At 39.3% G+C, this 9,016-nt stretch overlaps 1 pseudogene; it reads left to right on the forward strand.

Annotated features, from left to right (window-relative positions):
• Positions 1 to 7,505: 7,505 nt before the first annotated feature.
• On the forward strand, positions 7,506 to 8,428 carry LOC132499842 (nucleophosmin-like; annotated as a pseudogene).
• Positions 8,429 to 9,016: the final 588 nt, after the last annotated feature.

Genomic DNA, 9,016 nt, shown 5'->3' on the forward strand with positions numbered 1-9,016 from the left:
ACAGTGTTTATGTATAGTTCTTTTCATTTTTAGCTTTATAGCATCTAGTAAAAACACTATTTTCCAAAGTTACTTAGGTCAGCTCTTTTTTTTTTTTTTGCGGTACATGGGCCTCTCACTGTTGTGGCCTCTCCCGTTGTGGAGCACAGGCTCCGGATGCGCAGGCTCAGTGGCCATGGCTCACGGGCCCAGCCGCTCCGCGGCATGTGGGATCTTCCCAGACCAGGGCACGTACCCGTGTGCCCTGCATCGGCAGGCGGACTCTCAACCACAGTGCCACCAGGAAAGCCCGGTCAGCTCGATTTTATTCCATCAGTTTGTTTTTAAATAATTATTTTGCCTTGTTACACAAGTAACATATTCTCGTTGTAGAGATGAGAGTAAGCAAAAAAAGGAAATACAACTCATCCCAATACTATGACTTAGCAATAACAAGATAACCACAGCTTACATTTTGGTGGACTGTGTGTATGTGTGTTATTTTTGCTAATATTGAAATTATTCTTTATATTCTTTTGTATGATTTTTTAATCTAATATTATGGATCCTTAAGGAACTATAAGTTTATAGACAGAAGCATCTGCCATTAAGATTCATGTTATAAAGGCCACTCTGGTGGCATGGAGAGAATACAGTGGAGGTGAAGGGAAGGAAGGAGATATTGAAATCAGAAACAGTAGTTAGGCAGATAGAATTACCCAGACCGAAAGATGATATGTGACATATTTAGAGTAACAGTGGGAATTTGAGAGGTATTCAAATCCAGTAACAGCTGGATTTGAGAGGCATTCAGGATAGAATTGCCAGGATTTTAGCAAATGACTGGATACTGGAGTGAGGCAGAAAGAAGAGTTGAAGACATCTGACATTTTAAGATGGAATGGACCCATAAGCAGTGATGACATTTACCAATGTCCATGAAGAACACAAAGCAAAGGATGGGTTTTACAGAGAAGGTGATAGTTTTATTTTTATACGTATTGAGTTTGAGATGCTTCAGGTCTTCCAGCTGGAGCAGGTCAAAGATTAGTTGGAAGTTTGTGTCTGGTGCTCAGATAAGAGGATCAAGCTGGAGGCAGAACTTGTAGAGAAAATACTGGAGTTCACACCAAGAGATTGGGTGAAATCAGTCAGGGTGATGTGGAAAGCTGAAGAAAAGAACAAACAGAGTTGGAAATTTAGATAACATTTAATATTTGGTCAAAGGAAGAGGAATCAGCAAAGGAAAGAGAAGAAAGGGAAAAGTGGTCTAAGAGCTAAGAAGAGAACCAAAGGCGAGTTGTATGTAGAAAGTAAGAAGTGTGCACAGTTCAGAGAATGGAGTGGTCCACTGTGCCAGTGCTGCAGTCACAAAGATGAGGAGGTTTCCAAGGACTGAAGGAGGCAAGGACATTGAAGTAACGCGTGTCAACCCTCCTTCCAAGAATGTGAAGGTGAATAAAAGCAGAATCACAGAGTGGTATCTTGAGGAGAATTTAGGGTAGATGAGAGGCATTGTTTCCTTTCTTTCTCTCCTTATTAGGACTGGGGACACTGACAGGGCAAAGGTTGGAGGTGAGGAGGCTCTCCAAAGTCTGACGGCCAAGTGGGTCTCCTGTCCTTTAAGTTACCCTTATAGCCCAAAGGCCTAGTGAGGAGTTACTGCCAAATGTGAAGAAAGTAGAAATTCTTAGTGCGGGTTATGTGAGGGCAGGGCTGACAAAAAATATTGTGAGTCTTCACTGTTTATACACACACAAGGAGAAGGCCAAAAGAAATAATAAAAAAGATTACTTGTTTAAAATGGTGTTTGGGAGAGTTGTTGTATAACACAGTTAAAGCTACAGTTAGAAATTCTGGGATTCCTTGAAGAAAACCATAATAACACAATTTTGTGCTTTTCACCCACGATGTGGTTTTTAAACTCAGTCAATCTACAATGCTCAAGTGGTTCAAGAACAATAATACAATGTGTTTCCTGAGGGTTGCAGATATGTAATGACCTTGAGCATGAGTGGAACTCCAGTGAACCACTATAATACTGTGAGAAAAATCTAAGCCTCAAAAGAAAAATCTGCATTTCATTGCTTGTGTGGGAGTAAATGTTTTAGATTTATCTAAACAAACAATTTCAACTTATTTATTTACGCTACATTTTATAGAAGAATCCACTGAAAACATCAACAACCCTGAACTGAAATATGGGCTGCTTATTTATTGAATGGCTCTTTTTAAAGATAATAATCATGTGAGTCACAGAAGTTAACTGTTCCCTTTTGTAACACAATGTGGAATTCCTTTTTATGTGAACAAAGATACAATTATTTACAAGTAAAATAAAAAGAATTTCTTTTTAATTTTTGAAATTAAGAACACGGATTTATATCAAACTTTGACTGAATACAGATAGAAATTCTAGTCTATGCTCTGCACTTACTACACCCCTCTACTCTACTCTAGACTTATTACAATGTAAGTATATTCTGAAGAAGAGCCTTCATGGTGAGGAGTGAGAAATAGAGCCATGAGTGCCAACCCCAGTTCTGTTGCCAAATGGCAAGTCACTTGTTATCTCTGGATTTTGATCAGAGCACATTTTGCCAATTCTCTGATTCCAGGCTCCTATATGAAACATGTAATTCCATTCTCACCCCTGGAAATCAGAGAGGTAAAATCTTCTGATGAGGTGACTAAGGCAAAAAGAAACTCATTGACTTATTGAAGACAAAGAACAAAGACATCAAAAGAACCAGAAGTAAGATAGAAAGTCTCAGGTCACACCAGCATAGTACAGTGGCAAACAGCAAAGGCTCGGGATTGGGACTACCTGAGCTGGAGCCCTAGGTAAGTCATTTAACCTCAATATCCCCATCCTAAAAATGGGCTAAAAATAGACCTAGTGCTTAGGGTTGTTGTGAGAGTGGAAGAGCTAGAATAAGAAAAATGCTTAAAACAGTACCTACTGCAGGTAAAAGACTCAAGAAATGTTAGTTATTCATATTATTTGCACTACCTTCCTCATATTTAGCCATCAAGGGCCTGAATTTCTTAGTCAAACACAATGTAAATTAAACTACTCCTCAAAAAGTCACTCAACCAGGGCCAGACCCAAGTATTAAGTGGCCTGAAGATTATACAATTTGGGAGGCCATTTTTAAGATTATACAATCTGGGAGAATTATGAATTATGAATGCAGCAGAGGCCCTTGTCAGAACCCAGGCATTTGAGGAGCTTGAAGTGTAAGCATCATCAGCATCCTTTTCTATCCATCCTCCCCTGCTCTCCACCATCACATTATAGAATACAGCATGTTGCTTTGACTTGGAAATTCTCTCTTGTTGTAAAACAGAATAAATGTAGGAATTCTACAAATCAGTCACAGCCCAGTCCTGACTCCACTGAGAGGTTCTTGGATCCCCTACAACTCACAGCTGAGAGACTCACAGAATGTTTGAAGTTGGAAGAGGCCAACTGGATGTTTTATTACAAAAGCATGCTTTACGTGCAGGTCCAGAGGCCAGTTCTGTAACTGCTGGGTCCTGACATCCAGGAGGAGCAGATGGGGATGGTGAGGCTGCCAAAGGGCAGGGCCCCAAGCAGCTGCACGTGGTGTGTGTTGAGAGCCAGCTTTCTCAGACAATGCTCGAGATGGCTCAAGTTACCCAATGCCTGAGTGAAGATAGCTGTTATTTATTCTAAAAGAATAGAGCTGAGGAGGGAAAAGAAGAGGATGAGGGTAAAAGAGAAAGAAAGCAAAAGAGGTTTCCTACTTGTCCTCTCAAAAGGGAGTGAGACATTTTCCTTAATGGCTTCACTGACAGGACAACCCTCCCTTGAATACTTCACTATAAGGCAGTGAAGGGAGAGCCGGGCAGTGGGAGAGCAGGAGCATTTGAAGGCAAACAACTAGGGAGAGAGTTTTCTTTTCTTTCTTTTTTTTCTTTTTTAATTTTCCTAGCAAACCATCCCAAACCCCTGCAGTTATCATTATTTATCTATAGTAAGCAAGCTTAATCATGAATATACTAATAGAATTTCCTCTCCCTTGCGGGGGTCCAGGCAGGGGTAGTATTATGGAAGAAGAAAAAGAGGAATATTGGAATTATCTTTATAGCTCATCTGTAAAACTCCTTCTCTTTTGAAGAAGGCAGTACAGCTCAGTGATTAACATGGCCTGGCTCCATTTCTTTTCAGCTGCATCCTGGATAATAGGTAAACCTTTCTTAACCTTAGTTTCCTTGAATGTGAAATGGAGAGGAACATGGCGCCTATCTCATGGGAGTGCTGGGGAGGCTGAATGAGACAAGACAAACCAAACTCCTAACAAGGCACCTATTAAGTGCTCTAAAAGTGCAGCTATGATTATTTGACTATTAGGTGTGACTCGATATTTTCTTAATCCAACGTACCAATCACTTCACTGGTCAAAGGAAATATGATCTGAAGCTTTCTTGAAAGTAACAATTACTAAACCCTTCTTTCTTTTTCTTGATTGTTAACTTGTTGTTTCCCAAATTATAGCTTTGTTCTTTTAACTTTTAAAATGTGAAAAATCACCAACTGAAGGCCTCTAAATTGAACATTTCCACAGAACACTGGCTGTGGCTGAAACTGCTTTAAGAAATGATGCTCTCAATGAGAACACAGTGTTTGGAAGCTAGTCATTAACATCTTATTAAAGCAGTACTATATGTTCAAGTTTCAGCCTTCCTGAAATCTATTCTTGGGAGGATACCCGGATCCTCGGATCTGTTGCAGAAGTAGAGAGTGAGGTCCTTGGCCCTGAGGAGTTTATCATTTATAGAGCAACTGGCTGTAGACAGAATCACATAAATAAATGTAACAGAAGCACATAAGCAAATATTTATACATAGCTGAGCACAGCTGCTTAGGTTTACACAGGTGCAAAATAATATATCAGGGAAAATATTTTTTAATGGTTATTACAGTACTTGGCGACTAGAATACAGAGCAATGTAAGTTTTGCAATTGCACAGAACTATATACACGTGGTCTTCATGGTTGCTAAAAAGTATGTGGAGCCTAAGGAAGCTCAGAGATTAGTGAAGAAGAAAGAAATTCCAAATTCAGGGAAGAGCAGGTACAATGAATTGGAAATGAGTGGGGCTGAACTGTTGCAGTTTTTGTTGTTGCTGTTGTTGACAGTTATTCATGACTGATACTTGAGCACTTCCACCGTGCCAGGAATAAGGCTTTAAATCAATCTCACAACAATCCAAAGAGGCTGTGTCCTTGTTACTCACATTTCACAGATGAGGAAACTGAGGCTCAGTGAAATTCAGTGCCTTGACCAAAATGTGTGTTTCCGTGACCAAAATGTGTGTTTTAAGTGTCAGCAAGTGCCGATACTGGCATTTGAACCTGGATCTGTCTGATTTTAAACCTGCCCTCTTAAGCTATTACTCCACTTCCTTGCTGTCATGAACTGAAAAGAGTGGTAAAAGGGATCAGTGGAATAAAAGACTGTTAACTAAGCCCCTTAAAGCCCCAAATGAAGATCATGACAAGACAAGACTGTGTAGAAGAAAGAGGTGGTCGTGGGAAGAGGAGCCTTGGATGAGGAGAAGCCAGCAAGAGGGGCGCCAATGGCACACATCTATCTACCATCCAAAGCATTACTGACAAACTTCCTGTATTACTAAGCAAATTGTTTTTACCTGAAAACTTTAACTCCCTAACAAACATTGCAGCATCACAATACCACACAGTAAAAAGCAGGTCATCCCAAACATGCATATAGATAACCAGAGAAAGAGAGTACTGGTTATCCACCTGGTGACCTGGCCAATTGGTAAGCGAACTGGAAAAATATCTGCTGCCTTAATAACTACTCCACGAAGTAACCTTCTCTCAATGAGTTCCTTGTACAGCATTCTCTGTTAACCTATCCATTAGGGTAAGAGTGAATCTCTCAGGAAGGATGCACCTGGACTCGGGTCCAGGCTCAAACACCTATTGGCTTTGTGACCCTAGACAAGCTTTGTAAGAGCTCTAGGCATCATCTCTAACATATGCCTAGTAGATCTATCCTAGGTTTATGGAGAGGATTAACTGAGATGATACACGTGAAACACTTAGTACAATGCTTAGCCCATAGTAAGTGCTCAAACATCTTAGCTGTTTTTATTAAAGATGTTATAAGACAGGTAAAGCGCTTTATAAGCTCTTCAAGGCAGTTAGAGGCATCCTTTCTCTTTGCTACTTAATTAGCAATGATATTCTTCTGTTGCCATTTAGTGCCTCTGTATCAGGCAAGCACATTTCTGCTGTGGGTGGTACCACTTATTGATGTGGGATAGAGATCTAATTAAGCGCAATACATTGGAACTCCAGGAGTCAAATCCTAGAGCTGCAGTGGTCCGGGGGGTGGGGGTGGCACCACTGCTAATTGAACATTTCCTCTGGGGCTTTTTGTTTCCCTCTGGCTTCCTGTGAAGCTGCTCACTGGGTTCAAGTGCAGCTAGGGTTTGCAGTGCAGTTAAATGACGCCCCAGTTGCACAGCTGCACAAGGTTTTGTTTGGGTATTGCTCGGTCAAAATGATGTAGGAGCTGGGTGGTCGGGGAAGTGCAATCTACTGCAACTGTTCATCACTACCCAGATAAGCTTGAGAAGCCTCCCAATTAACCTTCATGTGTAATAAAGCCAATCAGTACCGAAAACAAGGATTTCTCATTTACTGAAATGATATTTGGCTTGTGATAGCTGTCTGGGAATGTTGAACCAGGTAGAAAACATGGAGAAAATCGCCCTCCTACCCGCAAATTTAAGCTTGGTGATTATTTAAAAAAAAAAAAAAAAAAAAAAAGACCAAGAATTTCATTTGGTACCCTAAGCTGTTTTTGTCCTGATTTCAAGGTAAGAATAGAAATATATGTCTTCTGCTGTAAAATAATATACTAAAACATACCTGCAACTTCAAACCTGATATAAATGTATGAGGCATATCAATGTTTTCCTAAGTTCTTGTGGCTTAAAAATCTAAATAGCAGAAATTAATTTGGAAACATGTTTTCCTTACAGATATGTTTCATCTTTTCAGACAAAGAAAACAGAGTAAAGAAAATGCAGCATTTATGTAAATAAGAGAAGGACATGTCACTATAAAAATTAATATGGCCAGTCAAGTGATACCATTTTTTGAGATCTTGCTGTGTCCACATTACTGTGCTATACTGGAGGGTCAATATAATATTAAGGGTGAGAAGAATAAACCTCACTAATTTTGTGTCTAATAGGCCCTCAAATGTTTATTGAAATGAATTCAATTTAACTTCATTGAATTGATTTATACTGACTTGAATTAGGACAATTATAACACACTGTCACTATACTTAAATCTCTAATCTAGCTAAGGAATTAAATATAAATGCATGAAATTTTAAGTAATACAAATAATGAATAACAACATGACTATAATTTTTTTAAATAATGGCTATTCTCCAGACAGTAGTTGTTTATCTCTGTCCACCTCCTCTCCCACCTAAACATGTGCCACGAACCTCATGGAAAACTCAGTGGACGTGGGCATGGACCCTGAGGTCCCAGAACTATCTTTTTGATTGTCAACTAAAGGCTGACAAAGATTATCATTTTATAGTGGATAATGATGAAAATGAGCACCAGTTATCTTTAACAACAGTCAGTTTAGGGGCTGGTGCAAGGGATGAATTGCATACTGTTGAAGCAGAGGTGGTGAATTATGAAGGCAGTCCAGTTAAAGTAACACTGGCAACTTTGAAAATGTCTGTATAGCCAACAGTTTCCCGTGAGAGCTTTGAAATTACACCACCTGTGATCTTACGGTTGAAGTGTGGTTCAGGGCCTGTGCATATTAGTGCACGCACTTAGTAGCTGTGGAGGAAGATACAGATTCAGACAATGAAGAGGAGGAGGATGCGAAACTCTTAAGTATATCTGGAAAACCTTTCTGCCCCTGTAAGTGACAGCAAGTTTCCACAGAAAAAAAAGTAAAACTTGCTGCTGATGAAGATGAAGATGATGATGATGTTGATTTTGGTAATGAGGAAGCTAAAGAAAAAAGCTCCAGTAATGAAATCTATATAAAATACTCCAGGCAAAAATGCACAAAAATCAAACCAGAATGGAAAAAACTTGAAACCTTCAACACTGAGATCAAAGGTCAAGAATCCTTAAAAAAAAAATAGGAAAGAACTCCTAAAACACCAAAAGAACCTAGTTCTATAGAAGACATTGAAGCAAAAATGCAAACAAGTATAGAAAAAGCTTGTTCTCTTCCCAAAGTGGAAGCCAAGTTCATCAGTTATGTGAAGAATTCTTTCCAGATGACTGACCAGGAGTCTATTCAAGATCTCTGCAGTGGAAGTGGAGGAAGTCTCCACTAGGGCATAGTAATAGTGGTGGTCAGACAAATGGAAATGGTGGGGAGACAAAAATATACATGTGAAATAAATTCAATATGTTAATAAAGTAAACAAATAAATAAGTGTAATTAATAAATAATGGTAGACACACAGGAAGTTGCAAAAATGATACACAGAATCCCATTAATCCTTTACCCAGCTTCTATGGTGCCATTTTATTTGACTGTAGTATAATATCAAAATCAGAGAACTGACATTGGTACCATACTGATAACTAGACTACAGACTTTATTTGGTTCTCCCCAGTTTTTGCCTGCCACTCAACTGTATGTGTACATGTGTGTGTGCTTATAATAGCATGTAGTTCTATGCGATTTAATCCCCTGTATAGATTTGTGTAACCACCACCACAATCAGTACACAGAACTATTCCCTCACTCCAAAGAGACTCCTTCAGTTTACCACTTTGTAATCTCACCCACCCCCAGTCACAATCCCTAATCTGTTCTCCATTTCTATTGCTTTGCCATTCTAAGAATGTTATGTAAGTAGAATCATATAGTATGTAACCTTTTGAGATAGGTTTTTTTCACTAAGCATAATGCCCCTGAGGTCCATCTAAGTTGTTCCATTTGTCAATAGTTTGTTCTTTTTATATGGCTGAGTGGTAT

Source organism: Mesoplodon densirostris, chromosome 12, assembly GCF_025265405.1.
Source record: "Mesoplodon densirostris isolate mMesDen1 chromosome 12, mMesDen1 primary haplotype, whole genome shotgun sequence".
Lineage (NCBI taxonomy): Eukaryota > Metazoa > Chordata > Mammalia > Artiodactyla > Ziphiidae > Mesoplodon > Mesoplodon densirostris.